Genomic DNA, 21,475 nt, shown 5'->3' with positions numbered 1-21,475 from the left:
CACGCGGGGAAACCCACATGCGCAGTCATAGGGCAGGCAACCTTCTAGCACAGCTTAGTAAAAGGGCGTCTTAGACTGTGAAATTCCTCCGGTATCTGAATGCAACGCACCTCGAGCTATAACCAAATCCAGCTAGTGGTGTGTGTAGGGACTGGCACTTTTGAACATATCTGGAAATGGGAACAACAAGAAGTGAAGTGATCAAATTTGCAGATGACAGAAAATTATTCAAAGTTGTTAAATCGCATGTGAGAAATTGCAAAAGGACCTTAGGAAATTGGAAGACTGGGCGTCCAAATGGCAGATGAAATTGAATGCAGACAAATGCAAAGTGATGCACATTGGGAACATTAACACAAATTATAGCTACGTGATGCTCACCACCCGGGAAACGGATCTAGATATCACTGTGGATAATACATTGAAATTTTCTGCTCCATGTGCAGCAGCTGCCAAGAAAGACAACAACGTGTTAGGAATTATTAGGAAAGAATTAGAGAATAAATTAAAGAATGTTATAATGCCTCTGTAGCGCTCCATGGTGTGACCTCACCTTGAGTATTGTGTGCGATTCTGGTCATGGTACCTCAAAAAAGATATAGCGGAATTAGAAAAGGTTCAAAGAAGAGCGACCAAAATGATAAAGGGGATGGAACTCGTCTTGTATGAGGAAAGGCCAAAGAGGTTAGGGCTCATCAGCTTGGAAAAAAGACAGCTGAGGTGGGGATATGATTTAGGTCTATAAAATCCTGAGTGGGTAGACGTGAGTGAAGCATTACTCAGTCAGAGAGAGAGAGGGAGAGAGAAAATGAAAGGGGAGGGGGGGGGGGGGAGTTGTAACTCAACTTGGCCACCCTTTCAAGTAGATAGGATGGATCATGGTGGTCCTTTATCTGCTCTTGTTTACTGGAGCTAGTTGCTGAGTTTTAAAAAAGGTTTGGACAAATTCCTGGAGGAAAAGTCCTTAAACTGTTATTAAGGTAAAAACAGTTTATGTAGCTAGGTTTAAAAAAGGTTTGAACAAATTCCTGGAGGAAAAGTTCAGAAACCGTTATTAAGGTAAAAGCAGTTATTGTAGCTGGATTTAAAAAAAAGGTTTGGACAAATTCCTGGAGTAAAAGTCCAGAAATTGGTATTAAGGTAGAACCGGGGAAAGGCACTGCTTATCCCTGGGGATCAGTACTAGAGATGGGCTGTCATTTGCAATATATCCCAGGTTGTTGCATGTCCTTAACAAATAAAAATGAGCAGAAACCCCTCCCCCCCAGAATATTTTGTATTTTTTCCTTTGCTGATATAGGGTACTCAGCATTGACCCTAAAACAAAAACGAAGACTAACCAGACCAAAACAAAATGAGCAATGCTGCCACCAACATGGAAAAGAGAACAAAAGGAAAGTTTTGGGGCTGCCCATCGGTAGTAACTAGTCTGGGATCTTGCCAGGTACTTGTGACCTGGATTGTCCACTGTTGGAAACAGGATTCTGGCTTGATGGACCTTCGGTCTGACCCAGTATGGCTGTTCTTTTCTTAAGTAGAGCAAGGAAGGTAACAGAGATTGGGCAGGAGCTGGGGCTCACTTGCCTCATCCTTGGGGACTTTCAGGGGAAGGTGGAAACTGGGGTACACCAGGCCTCTGAGAGGATGAATTCACCCTTTCTGCCTGTATTGGCTACTCAGGGGTTTAACTCACAAATGGGACACAAGCGTAACCTCAGTCTTTATCTTTACAACCTAAACCTCTCCCTCAAGCCAAGCAACACCCTGTACCCCATCAAAAAATCACACCTGAATCTCTGCCCCCCCCCCAAGCTAGAGCCTGGCTGGGGGGATCATTCAAATCCCCCCCCCCCCCTCCACATACACACAAAACAGCTGTTCACGTCAGGTTGTAGGGAGATTACTCAGCTAATTAAATTTTTAATCTGTGCTTGTTCCTTCGCTGGGCGAGTTCACGAGAGCTCTCTAATTGAACCGAGAGGCCACTTGAGCAAAAGCTGTCATTATGTTGAGAAGCTCTAATGCAGAATCGGCTGCCAATTAATTTCCTACACTGGGCTGGGGGCAGTATGTGTGTGGGTGGGTAGGGGGGGTACAGGAGCTGTTTCTCATATGGACAAATAGCGTTGGTCTCTCTTCACAACCAGGAGCCCTGACCCCAATCAGAAACCTCAATTGTAACTTTTTCAATGATGGGAAGATGTAAAATTGTAATTCATCGATACATGTTTCTCCCATTGCAGGCCTCCAGATCACTCCGCCTGGCTTCAAGGAAGAAGCATGGATGGCAGGTTCGGTGTTTTGAGTTTGCTGCTGACTGAGGACCTATTACCGGTATAAGATGTATCTCAGGTATGGAGAACAGAGGAGGGAGTGTATTTGTGAGATGGAGGAGGTGAGGGAGGGGGATTCCTCCACTGTACCATATACCTTCCGTAGGGACAAAGCATGCTCTTACTGGTTTGGGAGGCTGCTCCGAATGTCATACCTGGAATTTCTGCAGGAAACCAGTCATGAAATGGGACCGCAGGCCTCATCATATCTCCCAGTGAACAGGGGTAGCACATTCTCTATTGATTTCCACACCATAAGAAAAGGCCAACTTGTAAAGTCATCTAAGTGGTTTAAAGACCTGAGACTAAGTTAATACACAACCCTCCCTGACACCTACCCACCTGTTAAATTTATGTACTGGCTTCCTTAAACATAACTCCAACCCAAAGCAATTGACAAGGGTCCTGCCAGGGCCCAGAGAGCCACTGCAAAGAAGAGACAACTTAGGATCCCAAAGAGATGCCAGATACCAATCTCTGATTCTAGAAAGGTTGCCAAATTTGAGCGCAATCCAGAGATGCAGAACTCAATTATTGACATTAATTAGGGTTTCTGTGTGCGTCTATTCTGTAATAACGTGTATCCAAATCCCATGTAACATACATAGTAGATGACGGCAGAAAAAGACCTGTATGGTCCATCCAATCTGCCCAACAAGATAAACTCATATGTGCTACTTTATACCTGACCTTGATTTGTATCTGCCATTTTCAGGGCGCATACAGTAGAAGTCTGCCCAGCACTAGCCCCGCCTCCCAACCACTAGCCCCGCCTCCCACCACTGGCTCTGCCACCCAATCTCTGCTAAGCTTCTGAGGATCCATGTGTTCAGGCCAAAAGGGGGTGTGGCCATGGGAGAAGCGGGGGCGGGTCAGGGTGCTCTAATTATTTGGGTTCAGGGTTTCACGCCAGGATTTGCACTCGGTTTCAGTTGGTAGGCCACGGGAATCCGGACCTTAGCTCTGTTCTCTAAAGAGGGCTCAGACCGAAGCACCCTGAATCTGGCCCCAACCCCCAAATTCTAAAAACACGCATAAAGTCCTGTGCATGACTTATAGAATCCTGTCAGTTACACCCGTAACTTAATTAGCCGCTAATCAGCATTAACAATCAATTATTGGCTTTTCTTGGTGTTAATTGGCAACTAATTATCAGTTATGCCCGTAAGTGTGCTTAGTCAGGATTGGGCAAATTGCATGTGCAAAATGCGTAATGCACAACTGCAAGGGGGCAGGGGGAGCTTGGGAGGGGCAGGGGCATGCCCAGCACTCATGCCCACGGATTATAGAATTCTAGCAATTGCAAGCCTAACTGCCCATGGCTAGACGTGAGCATTTACGCTGGCTGGCGTAGGCGCCGACACCTAAAGTTAAGAGTACGACTGTTGCTATAGAATAATCATTTAGCATTCACCATCCCAACACCTGAGTGTGAAAACAGCATAGACAGGTGAAGAGAGATCTCAGAGGAGGGGGCACCTGCACCTTGATTTCATTTAATGTAACTATGTAGAAAGCAGAGATGAGTGTAACATAAGACCTAGAGCCCCTTTTCCTAAGCCCAATGCGTGCCAAAATGAACTTACGGCCCGACTACCACGTGCATCTTGCGGTAATTTTATTTTTGGCGTGTGTCCAAAAATGGACACGCGGCAATTTTGATTTTCTGCAAACATTTTCAAAAGGCATTTTTGGTGCATGCGCTGAAAAATATTTCTGCGCCCTCCCAAAACCCACGCCTACACTATCGCAAGCCACTTTTTACCGCGGCTTAGTAAAAGGACCCCCTAGTTATCTGCTTATGTGCAATATTCAGCGGCTCTTTCTGTTTAGGGAGAATTGCTAAATATCCTTTATATTAGGGTCAGTATTTGGGTTGATCTCCCTAAATGGATAAGTTGCTCCAAATCGAGGTTTAACATTGCTATCTGCATAAATTTAATCTCTGATCTCTCAGATGTCGGTTGGGGATCTGGTCGTTTGCCATTTTACACATCTGAATTTTTAAAATAAAGCAGACAGCGCTCATGGCTGACCCGGTAAGTCCTTTTGAATCTCTTCTCACACCCTTCTCAGTCATTAGCCAAATCAAAGCTGTTTACAAAACAAAATAATCACAGAGAATAAAAAAAACAAAGCAAAAGAAATGGTAATCAAGAAAGAGGAGGCAGACAAACTAGAAGGCAGCAAGGAAATGAGTTTGATGAGAATAAAAGCCAGAGAAGCAGCAGAACAGATGGTATTCACAGCCCCCGCAAAAGCCACTTAAGAAGTCAAGGTTTCCAGTTAAGGAAAGTCTTTTCAGTGAAGGCTGAGTTTTGGAGGCAGGCCCTCTGCCAGGAGTACGGGAACAGTGGAAGCGAAGTCAGCCTCTGGAGAGGACTGGGAGAAGAGAGAGGGTCAGCACCCCATCTCAAAAAAAGATATAGCGGAATTAGAAAAGGTACAGACATGAGTGACGAAAATGATAAAGGGGATGGGACGACTTCTCTAAGAGGAAAGGCTGAAGCAGCTAGGGCTCTTCAGCTTGGAGAAAAGACGTCTGAGGGGAGATATGATAGCGGTCTATAAAATAATGAGTGGAGTGGAACTGGTAGAGGTGAATCACTTGTTTACTCTTTCCCAAAATACTAGAACTAGGGGGCATGCGATGAAGCTACAAAGTAGTAAATTTAAAACAAATTGGAGAAAATATTTCTTATAAGTGTACATAAGTGTTGCCATATTGAGACAGACCGAAGGTCCATCAAGCCCAGCATCCTGTTTCCAACAGTGGCCAATCCAGGTCACAAGTATCTGGAAAGATCCCAAAACAGTACAATACATTTTATGCAGCTTATCCTAGAAATAAGCAGTGGATTTTCCCCATCCTATGGACTTTTCACTCAACATATAATTAAACTCTTGAATTCGTTGGCAAAGAATTTGGACAAATCAGTTAGCTTAGTAGGGTTTAAAAAAGGTTTGACTAAGTTCCTAAAAGAAAAGTCCATAAGCCATTATTAAGACAGGTTTAGGAAAATCCACTGCTTATTTCTGGGATAAGCAGCATAAAATGTTTTGCACTTTTTGGGATCTTGCCAGGTATTTGTGACCTGGATTGGCCACTGTTGGAAACAGGACGCTGGGCTTGATGGACCTTTGGTCTGTCCCAGTGTGGCAATACTTATGTTCTTATGAGGCAGTTTCTGTGTTTTCCCAGCTGCTAGATTTTTCTGTGTCGGGCTGGTTTGGGTACACGGCTGTGCGGGCTCTGATGAGGAGGGATGGAGTTGCCTGTGCAGAGGCGCAGTCTGCTGAATACTTCATGAGCCTGTGACTGCCTGCTCTCCGGGGCCAGTAAGACTCATTCGCTCTAGGCTTTGTCGTGACAGGCCTGATTCATGCATTGCAGCTCAGCCCCATCTCCGCCTCTGAACCGGGGAAGAAGCCCCCCTCTCACCTCTGAATCTAATGCCTCCTCTTTCCTTCCCTCTTCCCCCTCTTTTCTTCTGCTAACTGCTGACATGTGTGCACACACGATCACACACGTGTATAAAAACACGCAGTAGCTGCTAATTGTATAACCTTTAGCATCATCTGCGCGCTACGATTAAATGCTAACAGTTCTGCATGTGAATGTAACATTCAGTCTGCATGCCCAGATGTCCTTACAGAGTTTGCGCTCAGTGGGCTGCATTTCGACCCCTAAATTTTGAGTATTTTATAGAATTGAACCTTCTACCCACAGACATACCCCTGCCTCGACATCTGCAGTCACTGTAACCCACACCTAACCCCCAGCCCCACCCCAAAGGGCTCCAGCAGAAACACATCTGTCTCTCAATCTGACTCAAGGACTGTTACTAGACTTGCTATTGAAATGATGGGGGGGGGGGGGGGGAGGGGAAAGCGGTATTTAAAAAGCTTCCTGCAGGTAAAAAAGTGCTTTCCCCAAAACCTTGTCCCTCCGAAATGTGGCTAAACTTATGAACCTACTTTCCTCAGTCTAAATGGATGTAACCTGACTCCTACCCTGCAGCACCCCCTGCTGCTCCATTACTGAGACCCCCACACACAGCTCTGCCAATTCCCCTCATTCATGCCCTGAGGACCCCCTGCTGTTCCAGTACTGAGACCCTCACACACAGCTCTGCCAATGCACCTCACTCCTTCCCTGCAGCACCTCCTGCTGTTCTATTACTGAGTCGACCCCACACAGCTCTACCAATACACCTCATTCCTTCCCTGCAGCACCCCGACTGTTTCGTTACTGAGACCCCACATACAGGTCTACCAATACACTCCTGCCCTGCAGCCCCCCTGCTGTTCCAGTACTGAGACCCTCACACACAGCTCAGCCAATGCCCCTCATTCATGCCCTGCAGCCCCCCTGCTAGTCCAGAACTGAGACCCTCACACACAGCTCTGCCAATGCACCTCACTCCTGCCCTGCAGCACCCCCTGCTATTCCAGTACTGGAACCCTCATACACTGCTCTGCCAATGTACCTCACTCCTGCCCTGCAGCACCCCCTGCTGCTCCATTACTGAGACCCCCACACACAGCTCTGCCAATGCACCTCACTCCTTCCCTGCAGCACCCCCTACTGTTCCATTACTGAGACCCCCACATACAGGTCTACCAATACACTCCTGCCTTGCAGCCCCCCCCCCCTGCTATTCCAGTACTGAGACCCTCACACACAGCTCTGCTAAGGCACCTCACTCCTGCCCTGCAGTACTCTGTCCTGTTCGAGGAGTTTAGGTGGTGGCTGTGTTACATTTTTAGTGATTCTGCTGGGACAGGGCTAAATTTGATCACATTACCATAATAAAAGCAGTGTCTTTGAGATCAGAAATTGTACTTAGCTGTCCCTGGCCCCCTCCTCATCCCCTATCCCTCTTTCTTCTCTCCCCTCCCATGTACCATCTAAATGTTACTCATAGCCTCTGCTCTCCCCCCTTCGCTCCCCCTTATTTAGAAGTGGCATAAGCAAACAGGTGAGATATTACTTCTCTCTTTCAGCCTGTCTAGTGTAAAGGCAAAAAAATACAATGAGAGGGAGAGAGAGAGAAACACACAGGGAATGATATTCATCTCTCTGCCATCACTCAGGAGTCAATTATCTCTAATTACACTTATCAAAGCCATTTGCTTGTCAAAAAAATGGGTGCTCTTGCCTAATCAAACTCTCCTCTGTGCATTTTTCCCTCCCACCCCATCCTTTCCTCCCCCCACCCCATCATTCTTTCTGGGTAATGACAAAATTTATGCCGACCAGGCATCGCCCGGTCGTCCCATAAATACGGCCTCTGCTCCCTTCTGCTGTCCCAGAGGCAGAGAGGAGAGGAATCGAGAAGACCACCACCCAGACCCAGCACTTGGCTTCAACGATAACTCCCTATAATAATAATAATAATAATAACAACAACACTGTACCCCCCTCCCTCACACACACACAGCCTCTGCCTCAGCCCCAATAGCAAGAAAAGAAAAGAAAATCCTTAGCTCAGTTTCTGCATTAGAAATAGCTTTTTATTTGTTTTTTTTAAGTGACTCTTTCTTTAATCTCTCAGAAGGGAGAAGGTGGATCTGGATCTAAGGTGAGTGGCTTTTCCCTCTCTCCAGGTTTCTAAAGGAATCCTTTTGTCCCGCTCGCTCTTTTTGTCTCATCCTCTCTTCATAAATACATCTTACATCTCTCCTCTCATTCCTTGATCCCCTTTCCCTTCTCAGTCTCTACTGTTGAGGGAAATGAGCTTCTAACAGCACATCTGCTGCCTAAGAATTACCAGCTGCAAAACAGCACACAACATCTGTGTTCACCATCCCATCCCAACTAAGATCTCAGAACAGGCGGGGGTAATACAACAGAAGACCAGTGTCTGTCCTTATTATATAGTGGGAGCCCGGTCTCTGTCTTTATTATACAGCAGAAGCTGAGAGGAGCCCAGCTCCTGTCCTTTTAAACAGCAGAAGCTCATAAGAGCTTAGTCCTTGTCCTTATTATACAGCAGAAGTAACCGGGAGCCCAGTATCTGTCCTTATTATAGAGTGGAAACCTGGTCTCTATCCTTATTATACAGCAGAAGCATCTGGGAGCCCAGTCTCTGTCCTTATTATACAGTGGGAGCCGGGTCCCTGTCCTTATTATACAGCAGAAGCTGAGAGGAGCCCAGTCCCTGTCCTTTTATACAGCAGAAGCAACCAGGAGCTCAGTATCTGTCCTTATTATAGAGTGGAAACCTGGTCTCTGTCCTTATTATACAGCAGAAGCATCTGGGAGCCCAGTCTCTGTCCTTATTATACAGTGGGAGCCCAGTCTCTGTTCTTATTATACAGCAGAAGCTGAGAGGAGCCCAGTCCCTGTCCTTTTATACAGCAGAAGCAACCGGAAGCCCAGTACCTGTCCTTATTATACAGTGGAAACCTGGTCTCTGTCCTTATTATACAGCAGAAGCATCTGGGAGCCCAGTCTCTATCGTTATTATACAGTGGGAGCCCGGTCTCTGTCCTTATTATGCAGCAGAAGCTGAGAGGAGCCCAGTCCCTGTTCTTTTATACAGCAGAAGCAACCGAGAGCCCAATATCTGTCCTTATTATAGAGTGAAAGCCTGGTATTTGTTCTTATTATACAGCAGAAGCTCACAGGAGCTGAGTCCTTGTCCTTACTATAGAGAAGAAGCAACCAGGGAGCCCAGACCCTGTCCTTATTATACCATGGAAGCTCATACGAGTTGGGTTCTTGTCCTTATTATACAGCAGAAGGAACTGGGAACCCAATCCCTGTCCTTATTATAGAGGAGGAGCAACCAGGAGCGTAGTCCCTAAAGAGTTCCAGGGAGCCGCGTCCCTACCATAATTATTCAGATGAACTCCCTGGGAGCCGCACCTGTCTTTATTATACAGAGCTTCGATCCTTTAGAGATTCCACTGTTTCGTGTGGGTTCCAGTGCATTGTGCGGTCCGTTTCTGAGTGGGCTGATTTTGGAATCCTCCTCAGAGCAACTCAATCGGAATGAGGGAGGCATTTTGTACCCTGAAAAATCTCCCCACATAGATCCTTTGCAAGGTTCACACAACCCTGGAACTACTCCGAATTTCTCAGGGGAGCTTCAATATAGCTGTCATTTAGCTATTTAAGCGCTAAATTTACTTAAGTGCATCACGCCAGTTATTAGCACGTAAGTCTTATCGCATAAAGATGGAACTGAAGTAAATAACATATATTAATGCTCAGTAATGCGGCTATGCCTTTCAGAAAATCTACTGCTAAATGTAATATGAATATTATTTAAACTGTTCCTAGTCAGGGTAAAAATCAAGTGATACGTATTTACCCTGATCATTCCCTATACACTGCCTCACTACTCCCCCCCTCCCCTGGAACCCTACTGAGCTATAGGTGCATCCTGTGCAACTGGTCCACTGCACATTCCCCCCCCCCCCCCCCCCCATACAAACACCCTGCCAGCTTCGCCAGCACTGTGGAGAGGAGACGGTGGGTGAAGAGCAATGTTTGCGTCCCTCCTAGCTTAGTTGAGATTGGGTGGCAGCACCGGTAATTGGGAAGAAAAGCTAGTGCTGGGCAGACTTCTATGGTCTATGCCCTGATCGTGACTGAATAGATAGGGATGGGCTGGAGTGTAAATTTTAAGGGGCTTCGACCTTAGCTTCAGAACTTAGTACAAGAACAGTGCAGGGCAGACTTCTAAGGTCTGTGCCTGAGAATGGCAAGGACAAATCAAACTCGGTATACACTGAGTTTATTTTGTTCAGTAGACTGGATGGGCTGTACAGGTCCTTATCTGCCGTCATCTACTATGCTACCTGTGGAGCTGCCTCCTTGTGCATGCCTGAATGAGTGTGTGTTTGTGTGTGGCTGTGCACTCAGTTTTATAAAGGTGACAGAGATGTCTATGTGCATTTTTGTAAAGAGACCGTCCAAAATAATGCACAGATTCTCTTAAACTGATTCATACCTGCTCTGAGGAGAATGTTACATTTGTGCATGTACTGGTGTATTTCATAAAATTAACACATACCTCACAAACTGCACCCCTGGAAATGCCTTTACTTAATGCGCATATAACTACACACAAATTTGTAAGAGCTGGTTTCCAGGTGTAAGACAAGGGCTTTTTCCCTCACCCGTATGAAAAATATTCAGGATCTGGGGTCACTTCAGTAACAGCAACACAAACCCCCACCACTCCCAGACACTCTGTGACACATCGCAAAACCCTGCAAAAAATACACTCGGCACCTATGGAGCAAACCTGCTACAGCACTAATTCCTGGGACTGACCCAGCAACACTATGAAAAGGCAGCACTGCAAACATCACACCAGCCCTTGAACCTCTATAAACCTCCTTGGGGAAAACAGATCCCGACAGAGAAACTGCTTGCTTGCAGAATCCCTCACCTATGTCAACATCCTATACCTCTATTCAAGAATTCTAGACTGCCCCAACTTGACATTTCGTCCTTTAGATTGTAAGCTCCTTTGAGCAGGGACTGTCCTTTTTGTTTAAACTGTACAGCGCTGCGTAACCCTAGGAGCGCTCTAGAAATGTTAAGCAGTAGTAGTAGTAGTACTATGTCACACACACAGAACTGGGACAGACCCTCACAAGATACAGGATTGGGGGCCATAGACTGCCTGTGTTTCTGAACGATCTCACACTCTCTTTCAGATGATGTGCTCCCAGTCTCTGCTCTGCGTCTCTCTGCTGCTCTGCGGATTTGTTCCTGAGTGCTGTGGACTAACTTTGATGGTGAGTTGTGGGGAGGGGGACACTCAGGTTTCGGGTCAGTGTGTGGGTGCTAGCTCTTCAGATCAGCATGCGTATGGGGGGAGGGGAAACATAATAAAGGGAAGGGACACCTTTCTCAGTTGTAGCTGAAGGTGAGTTACATTTAGGGTATTTCCCTGTCCCTGGAGGTCTCACAGTCCACGGAGGGTAATTCTATTAATTAACACCACAAGGGGACACTAAATTCTATAATGGATTCTGTATAGAACACCAGCGAAAAGTGTTTTGATGCACCAACTTATGTCGTGTGACTGGCTGGTGTAAGTTGGCGTGACAAAGTACTCCATGCACAAGGGATCGTATTCTGTAAGCTGCCCATGTCACCCATATCACAGCCATGCTCTGCCCGCACATAAAACCCCCTCGCAGCTGAGCATTAATGCCTAGATTCTATATATGGTATATAAAAAAATCAGTGCACAGTTATAAAATACACGCTTAAGCGGGTAGTTGCACATAAATTTAGGCTTAACCCTTTGCACCAACGAAAACATGGTGCAAATACCCACAGCTAAATTTAAGTGCGGAGCACCGTTATTCTGTATATGTGTAACTCGAAGCCACGCCCCTGTTCCGCCCTGAAACGCCCATGACCCTCTCATTCCCACGCCCCCTTTTTTTGGTCCATGCATATATTTTAAAAAGCCAATTGTTGGCACTAATTGGTTTGTTATTCAAATTAATTTGCGCATGCAAATCGTGAACTCGCCTAAATTTGTGCGTGCAATTTTTGGCGACCTTTACAGGATCAGGGGTCAAGGGGTCAGCTCAGTAGAGAGCACTAAAACTTAGCCGGCAGTTACCTCGTGTTCCATGGCGCCAAATCCGTTCCAGAATATTAGCATCATTTCCCAGTCGTGCGTCCAGTTTTAGGCGCCACCACGTACGTCATGTCTGTGGCCTGGCGCAAAGGGTCGCGGCCAAATGCAGGAATTCTGTAAAGCGAACAAGAAGCGTGGGAATGCCCCTCCCAGGTGAACGCCCTCCTTGCAGTTGCACAAAGGAACACTTGGAGATCAAAATTCAGATGGCGGCAATCAGTGTTTTGCCGACTGCAGTCAGTTCTATACCCAGAAATTTAAAACCGGGTCATGTCCAGACCCAGCTCTGAATTTCCGGGTTTCTGGAGCCGGCTAACGCATAGCTGGTTGTGCAATGTTCAGCGTTTACGTCCTATTTATGTGATTAACTTGGCTGGTTAAGTGCTGATAACCGTCCTAGGAATGCTCCCAAAATAGCCAGTTCTCAGTATGGCCCATTTCTGGCTGGTTGAATCGCTTTGAATATGACCCATTAGGCTCCCATTTACGGAATCATGCCTAAATACCCTTTCACCCCAGAAACTAACTCATGCTAGTAACAGAATAGCAGCTTATCACTTATGCATATGCCCCCAGATTCTGAGATTTGCAATAATTATATTCCATATGATCTAAACAATTCTCAGCAGATTATACTATCAACATACACAGTACATAAGTACAAAAGAGTTGCCATACTGGGACAGACCGAAGGTCCATCAAACCCAGCTTCCTGTTTCCAACAGTAGCCAATCCAGGTCACAAATACATGGCAAGATCACAAAAAAGTACAATACATTTTATGTTGTTTATCCCAAAAATAAGCAGTGGATTTTCCCCAAGTCCATTTTAATAATGGTTTATGGACTTTTCTTTTAGGAACTTATCCAAACCTTTTTTAAACCCCGCTAAGCTAACTGCTTTTACCACATTCTCTGGCAATGCATTCCAGAGTTTAATTACAGGTTGAATGAAGAAATATTTTCTTTGATTCATTTTAAATTTACTACTTTGTAGCTTCATTACGTGCCCCCTAGTCCTAGTATTTTTGGAAAGAGTAAACAAGCGATTCACGTTTACCCATTCCAGTCCACTCACTATTTTATAGACCTCTATCATATCTCCCCTCAGCCATCTTTTCTCCAAGCTGAAGAGCCCTAGCCGCTTCAGCCTTTCCTCATAGGGAAATAGTCCCATCCCATTATCATTTTCATCGCCCTTCTCTGTACCTTTTCTAATTCCACTATATCTTTTTTGAGATGCAATGACCAGAACTGCACACAGTATTCGAGGTACACTCGCACCATGGAGTGATACAAAGGCATTATAATATCCTCATTTTTATTTTCCATTCCTTTTCTAATAACCAAGACAAACAGTACAAAATCAATATCATCCTAATAAAACAGAATCATTGATACAGGAGGAAGTCTGCTATTTCTAAAAATTTTTGCACAAACCTGGTTCACACTCAGATTAGACAAAAGAAAACTGACATACATATTACAAAAATCAGACTCCTCTTTCTTAAAAAAGTTCTAGATTTTGAATTTCTCGCACACTGGATGGTAAAGAGTTCCAGAGCTGCGGACCACCTATAGGAAATATTGAGAAACATTTTTCTCTAGTCGCACAACAAGGAAAGATGGAACATCCAGTAAGTTCTTATTTACAGATCTCAAAATTTCTAGTCGGCTGTTAAAAAGGTAACCCTGCTGCAATAATTTGGGATGCTCTGTTAGTCAACACTTTAAAGACCATAGGTATGATTTTAAATCTGCACACAAATAAATGAATGAGCAGTTAATGATCAATTATTGAGGTTAATTAGCTCTAATTTGGATTTGTGCACGATTCTATAAAGGTCCACGCTCAAATCCGCGTGGCTAAGGGAGGGACATGGATGGGTCGGGAGCATTCCAAAGAATTACGCACAGTGTTAGAGAATTTGGCATGCCAGGATTTACACGGAATATATACTGAGCGCCATTCTATAAAGAGCAAGCAGCTCGGAATGCCCCTCATGGAATAGCGCTAAGCGTGAATTTTTCACAGTGCCATTTACTGAATCCAGCCCACAATGTCCATATATCTGCTCCATTTATTTGCACAAGCACTGGTGTTCTGTCACATTACACGTGCTCTTGCACGTTGATTCAGGCTCCAGCTTCTGAAATTATCTTTCACGTTTGGACCTGAAGCAATGGAAGGCTGACTGACTTGTCTGTGTCACACTGGAATTTGAACTCTGGCTTCCCAGGTTCTCAGCCCGCTGCTCTAAGCACTAGGCTAAGTCCAGTGCTTCCAAACCCAGTCCTCAGGGTACGCCCAGCCAGTCAGGATTTCAGGATCTCCACAATGAATATGTGTGAGAGATATTTACATACACTGCCTCCTTTGTCGAAAGAAATTGTAGGATGTGATACCCACCAGCCAGCCTTCTCAGGAGTAGCCCCCACGCTCCCAGAGGGGCTACGTCTAACTCGAGACTACCTCGAGCCTCGAGCCTGGCTTTTCTCCCAAGCTTTTAATACATAGGGTGACTGACTATACACCTGGACTAGCTTGCTGCACCCACTGTAACATAGACCAGTTCCTTATCTCTTGCCTTGATTTTAGCTAACTACCAAATTATCCCAACTGACTCTGTACCACACATCTTGTTCCCATCATATATCTGCTCTTTGTTCCTCAGCTATATGGTGAACTGTATTGTAGAAAATCTTTAGCATCATATCTATGTTAGTTGAATGTTCTGATGATGCTTATTAGGTGTATCATTAGTATTATGCTAACACTGTATTATACCTCTTGTATTTGAATTTTTGATACTGTTTCACAGTAGTTCTATTATTAGGTTTCAATTTTACTATTTTCAAGTTTACCTCATTTACTGTATTTATGTTTATTCTTGGTTATTTTACTATTGTTCTGCTGTTAACAAAATTGTAAGTTTCATATTAAACTGTACCTGCTGTCCACCGCCTTGGATGAATCTCTTCATAAAGGTGGTTAATAAATCCCAATAAATAAATCTCTCTCCTGCATATTCATTGTGGAGATCCTGAAATCCTGACCGGCAGGGTGTTTCCTCAGGACTCGGGCGAGAGGCACTGGGCTAGTCAGCCACTCTGTAGGCATAGTTTGGGGTGTTGGGGTGAGCATGGGTGGGAAGGTGTCCTCCAAATGTAGTGGTGCTAATAGGGGAGAGCTTGTCTGAGTCAGGCTGTGTATGGGGGGGGGGGGGGGGATATCTGGATCCAACTATATAAGGGAGGGGGGGTCTCTGTTAAGTTGTATTGGGGAAGAGTTTCCTGTGGGTCAGACAGTGTGGGGGGAACTTTGAATGAGACTTCACCCCAATGTTCACCCCTGTATCTCTGCGCAGGGGGAGGGGAAGGGGAGTTGAAACTTTCACCATTTCCATTATTTAAAGAAAAAAAGTCACCAGAGCTGCCATAGTCAGACCCAGAATAATTCATACAACTATCCCGATTTCAAGACCTGAATTATACCCTCTCTCCCCTCGCTTCGTCCCTCCCCTCATTCCTTCCTCCCTCTCTTGCCTTCTCTTTCCCCTCACTCCTCCATTCCTCTTCCCTTATTCTATCTCTCCCTTCACTTCCTCTCTCTCCCGTTCTCTCTCTCCTCATTCCATCTTTTTCCCCCTTCTTCTTTCCTGTTCTCAATCCCCTCATTCCATCTCTTCCCTCTCTTTCTCTCTCCCCTTCTGTGTCCCTCCTCCCTTACCCCTCTTTCCATTTCTATCCTTACTCCTCCCTTCCTTTATCCCCCTTCTTTTTCTTCTCCCTTCCCCTCTCTCCTCTTTCTCCTCTCTTCTTCTCTCGCCATCATACTCCTCCCTTCCTCTCCTCACTACTCTATTCCCCCTCTCCATTTCTCTCCTCATTAATTCCTTTCTCTCTCCTTCTGTCTCTTCTCTTCTCTCCTCCCTTTCCCTCTCTCCATCTCTTTCTCCTCACTTCTCCTCTCTCACCCATCTTTCTGTCCCTCTGTGTTCACACTTCCCTTTCTCTCCCTCTCTTTCCTCTTCCTTTTCTTTCCTTGCAGCCTAAAGACAAGCGAGGATGGACATTGAACAGTGCTGGTTATCTGCTGGGACCCCGTGAGTACCCCTCCCCGCTACCTACTCCTACTCCCAAGTTGAATTTTCTCTCCCTATCCTCATAGTCTCCAGGTCAGGAAATAAGAGGAGGGGGTGATGGGTGGTGGTACATCTGAAGACCTGGATGGAGCTGTGGGGGGAAGGGGAAGGGGTAGGGGCAGTTATAGATTGATTATTTGGAAGTTAAATGAGATTTGGATGGGTGTTCAGACCATATAGTGGAGGAGGAGGAGAAGGGAAAAGCCAGCAACAACAGAAGGAGCAGGGTGTGATGAGTCCACTATGAGAGTTGGATTGTAATTCAGAAGGTCCTGGTCTGGTGGGGGAAGGGGCAGTACACTCCAGTACACTGGATTTAAAGGTGTTGGGGAGGGGCAGAATTTAAGTCTAGGGAAGGTCCATAGAGAATTGGCAGAAGGACATGAAGAAAAAAGCATGCAAGGTGAAAAGGGGGTGTAGGATACCATAGCCAGGGCACTACTTGGCATCCTCTGGTACCTTTAATGTCCCTGTTCAGCAGCTCTGGAGTTGAGAAACAGGAACTGAGGTCTCCAAGCTGCTCTGCCATCTCCTGTCACCCCCTTCCCTTCCTGTGGTGGACCTCCCCCATCCTCCTTTTCTCTCCAGGTATTCCATAAGTGCAAGTAGCTCAGGCCGCCAGGTCCAAGATTTCTCCATTCTTTATATTTTCACAGAATTTATACCTCTGAAAACCATTATCAAAGCAGCAGCCATGCACTGGAGCCTCCCTGGCTGTCAGTTTGTCATTAGGGGGTGGAGCCAATTGAGCTGGGCCTCCTGTTGCATTCGCAGATGAGTTCTGTTTCTCTTGGTCTCTAGAGGTATGGTGGAGGAAGGGGGTTGATCCAGAACCAGAATTAGACCCAGCTCTGCTAAACCTGTCCTCAGTGATCCAGAGTCACCCAGTGATGCCTCATCTGAGCTCTCTCCCTCTCTCTGTCCTTTTGTTTTTTCTGTGGCAGATGCACACCGAACCCTGACCGACAAGGGGGGGCCTGGCCGGGAAGAGGGAGACTGGAGAAGAGCTTTATAAACCTGCGGGGATCTTTACAGTAGGTGGCACCAGGATGCCAATACATGAGGAGGAGGGAAGGGCAGGGAGTGTCATGCCCACACCAGCCTGTTCCAACTACAGGAAACTGGGGGTTAGGAGGACTCTCAGAGGTTTTGGGCCCTTAATTGTCTAAGGGAGGAGCCTTGTGATAACCTTAATGGCTTCTCCTCTTCCATAGCTTCTTTCACAGAGGCTTCCTCAGATGCTTCTCTATAAGGGGGAAGGGGGTTCTGACCCTACTGGTTCTTACTCCTTCGCTGGGGGAATTGGGGGTGGGTGGGTTACTTCTGATACTCCACTAGTTCTTCCTCCTTCCCTGGGGGAATTGGGGGAGGGGGGAGTTACCTCTGATACCCCACTGGTCTTTTCTTCCTTCACTGGAGGAATTGGGGGGGGGTGAGTTACTTTTGATACTCCACTGGTCCTTCCTCCTTCCCTGGGGGAATTGGGGGAGGGGGGAGTTACCCCACTGGTCTTTCTTCCTTCACTGGAGGAATTGGGGGGGGGGGTGAGTTACTTCTGATACTACACTGGTCCTTCCTCCTTCCCTGGGGGAATTGGGGGAGGGGGGAGTTACCTCTGATACCCCACTGGTCTTTCTTCCTTCACTGGAGGAATTGGGGGGGGGGTGAGTTACTTTTTATACTCCACTGGTCCTTCCTCCTTCCCTGGGGGAATTGGGGGAGGGGGGAGTTACCCCACTGGTCTTTCTTCCTTCACTGGAGGAATTGGGGGGTGAGTTACTTCTGATACTACACTGGTCCTTCCTCCTTCCCTGGGGGAATTGTGGGAGGGGGGAGTTACCTCTGATACCCCACTGGTCTTTCTTCCTTCACTGGGGGAATTTGGGATTACTTCTGATACCCCACCAGCCCTTCCTGCTTCACTTGGGGGGAATTTAGGGTGAGGGCTTCCTTTAATATCTCTGTTTGGGGTGGGGGGGAGATTTTGCTACCTCACTGGTTCTCTCTCTCCTATGGGAAGGCAGAGGGTCCTGGGATTCCTCCACTGGCCCTTTCCATGTTTCTCGTTCAATTTGGGAACTTCCATAGTGAACTCCCCCCCTACAGATTACTGGGGTCTCCTAAAGTCATATTCCCCCTGGGAATTAGGGAGTGGGTACTTCCTGCTACTCATGGCACATGTGATCCTTGCTCTCTGTTTTTTGGCAGCCAATCAGCTTCAGTCTGTGGATGAGAATGCCCTCCAGATGGTGCTGGATTTCCTCTCCTATCTCCGCCTAAGAGGTGAGAGGGATCCTGGGGCATTACCCCCCCCCCCCCCCCCCCCATCTACACTCCATAAATTACTTCTCTTTCCAGGCTTGAGAAATTCATCTCATGACTATGTTGCTCTCTGGGTGTTAGCCCTAATTTCCCTCTTGGGGAGAGGGGAGGGTGTAGAATGGTGGATCAGGATTAGTGATCCTTCAACTCACCGGATTTGCGGAGCAGCAGCTTATCCTGGGGGTGAATAAACAACAAGTTGCAGGTGTGTTGTCCATCAGTAACCATGTTCTCTTTTCTTACCTCACTACCTCCAGATCTCGGAGCCCTGGACCACCTTGCGCTACCCATCTCCTCTGAGGATTCTACGCTGCAGTAGCCCATTTGACCTTCTCTCTCCTGAGCCATCCACCTGTATATAATCACCAGGGCAGGGTAGAATCCGCATGTCCCTGTTGTCCCCACTAGCCCCCACTTCTCCCTGCTTCTGATGGTTGTATTGGAGCCTTTCAGGGGAATTATGCGATCCTCTGCCCCCCCCCCCCACTCCAAAAATGTATGATATAGTGAAAAAAAAAACACCTCCCCCTAATAGCCTGAGCTAAACTGCTGATACTGAAATGGTGGAAAACTGATTCTAAAGTGATAAGGATTCACCACAGCTAGTTCCAGGCCCTTGTTAGCCACTCTGGGATATGCAGGCCTGGATTTCCAAAGCTGGACTACAAATCCCATGACTCTTGGGGGGCAGGTAACAGAAAAACCCTGAACTGGCTCATGCTCAGAAGACATAGATGTGGGAGAGGGGGGGGGGGGTGAGAGACTCTTGGATCCTCTCTGTGACTTGGGGCTTTGGCAAACCTGACTTTTCCTGGAAAATAAAATTTTTTGAAACATTTTCTGACTCCTGGCTTGGTTTTGAAGGTTTTTGGGACAATGGGGCATGAGGTGGATCCATCCTGGTAGAAGGAGAGCTGGATTCTCATAGGGAGTCTCTGTGGAGCCAGGTGCAAAGAGACCCAGGTCAGCTGGTACAGGTTCACCATATCCTGCCTTTGCCCCATTGCATGCAGGGAAATGTAGTTCTCACTTTTCTTAGACAACTACAACTCCCTGTATACCTGATATAAACCCAGGATTGGAGCAGTCTGTTCCAGTTGAGCTGAGTGAGGTGAGAATCCAGAGCAGAGCTTCTCAACCTAGACCTCAGGGCACATCCAGCCACTTGGGTTTTCAGGATATCCACAATGAATATGCATGAGAGAGATTTGAATACAATAGAGGTCGCAGGCATGCACATCTCTTCCTATCCCATGACTCCTTCATTTTCTCAGGAGTCTCTCATGAGGAACTTTGTCAAAAGCTTTCTGAAAATCTAGATACACTACAATAACCATCTCACCTTTATCCACATGTTTATTCACACCTTCAAAGAAATGAAGCAAATTGGTGAGGTAAGACTTCCCTCGGCTGAACCCAAGCTGACTCTGTCCCATTAAACCATGTTTGTCTATGTGTTCTGTAATTTTATTCATTATAATAGTTTCCACTATTTTGCTTTGAACTGAAGTCAGGCCTACCAGTCTATAATTTCCTGGATCACCCCTGGAACCCTTTTTAAAAATTGTCATTACCTTAGCCACCCTCTAATCTTCAGGTACTACAGATGATTTTAATGACAGATTACAATTTCATGTTTGAGTTTATTTCAGTACCCTGGGGTTCATACCATCTAGTTCAGGTGATTTACTACTCTTTAATTTGTTGATTTGGCTCAGTACATCTTTAAGGTTCACTGACATTTTTTTCACTTCCTCCGCATCATCACCATTGAAAACCATTTCTGGTACAGGTAGAACTCATACATCATCTTCCGTAAAGATGGAATCAAATAATTCAGTCAGCCTCTCTACCATGGCCTTGTCCTCCCTGAGTGCCCCTTTTGCTCCTTCATGATCTAACAGTCCCATGGATTCCCTCACAGACTTTCTGCTTCTGAGGTACCGGAAAAAGTTGTTACTATGAGTTTTTGCCTCTGTGGCAAGTTTCTCTTTATATTCTCATTTTCCTTTTTTTTTATTTTTTTTAATCAGTGTTTTGCATCTAACTTGCCAGTGCTTATATTGTTTCTTATTTTCTTCATTCAGATCCCTTTCTCATTCTTTGAAGGATGTTCCTTTGGCTGTAATAGCCTCTTTTACTTCACCTTTTAACCATGCTGGCTGTCGTTTGCTCTTCTTTCCACTTTTGTTAATATGTGGAATACATCTGGTCTGGGCTTCCAAGATGATATTTACAATGCCCATGCCTGATTTAAAGTCCTAACCTTTGCAGCCAATCCTTTTACCTTATTTTTAACCATTTTCCTCATTTTGTTGTGGTTGCCCTTTCAAAAATTAAATGCTGCTACAGTAGACTTCCTTTGTGACTTCACTCCAGATATCAGTACAAATTTGATCATGTTATGATCACTGTTTACCAGCAGATCCAACACCATTACCTCTTATACCATGCCCTGCATTCCACTAAGGACTAGATCTAAAATAGCTTCTCGTCTTGTCGATTCCTGGACCAGTTGCTCCAAGAAGCAGTCATTTATTACATCTAGGAATTTTAACTCCCTGGCGCTCCCTGATGTAACATTTATCCAGTCACTATTCGGGTAACTGAAATCAACTATTATTATAGTGTTGCCCAATTTGCCAGCTTTCCTAATTTCTGTAAGCATTTCTTCATCCGTCTGTTTGTTCTGTCCCGGGGGGTGGTAGTGGAGCCCTACAAGAATACTCCTTCCCTTCACACATGGAATTCCTGTCCATAGTGATTCCACACTGCTATCTTACTCATGTAGAATGTTTATTTTGTTTGACTCAATTCCTTCTTCAACATATAGCGCACCCCTTTCAATTTTTAATCCAATTTATCATTGTGATATAGTTGTACCTTGATAATACAGTGTACCATTGATTTTCCTCCTTCCACCAGGTCTCTGAGATGCCTATTATATCTACCGCTTCATTTACTGCTATATACTCCAATTCTCCTATCTTATTTTTTAGGCTTCTAGCATTTGTATAAAGACACTTCAAATTGTGTTTTTTCCTTGCATCTACAAG

The sequence above is a fragment of the Microcaecilia unicolor genome, chromosome 3 (assembly GCF_901765095.1).
Source record: "Microcaecilia unicolor chromosome 3, aMicUni1.1, whole genome shotgun sequence".
Classification (NCBI taxonomy): Eukaryota; Metazoa; Chordata; class Amphibia; order Gymnophiona; family Siphonopidae; genus Microcaecilia; species Microcaecilia unicolor.
Note: the sequence above shows the minus strand (reverse complement) of the source record.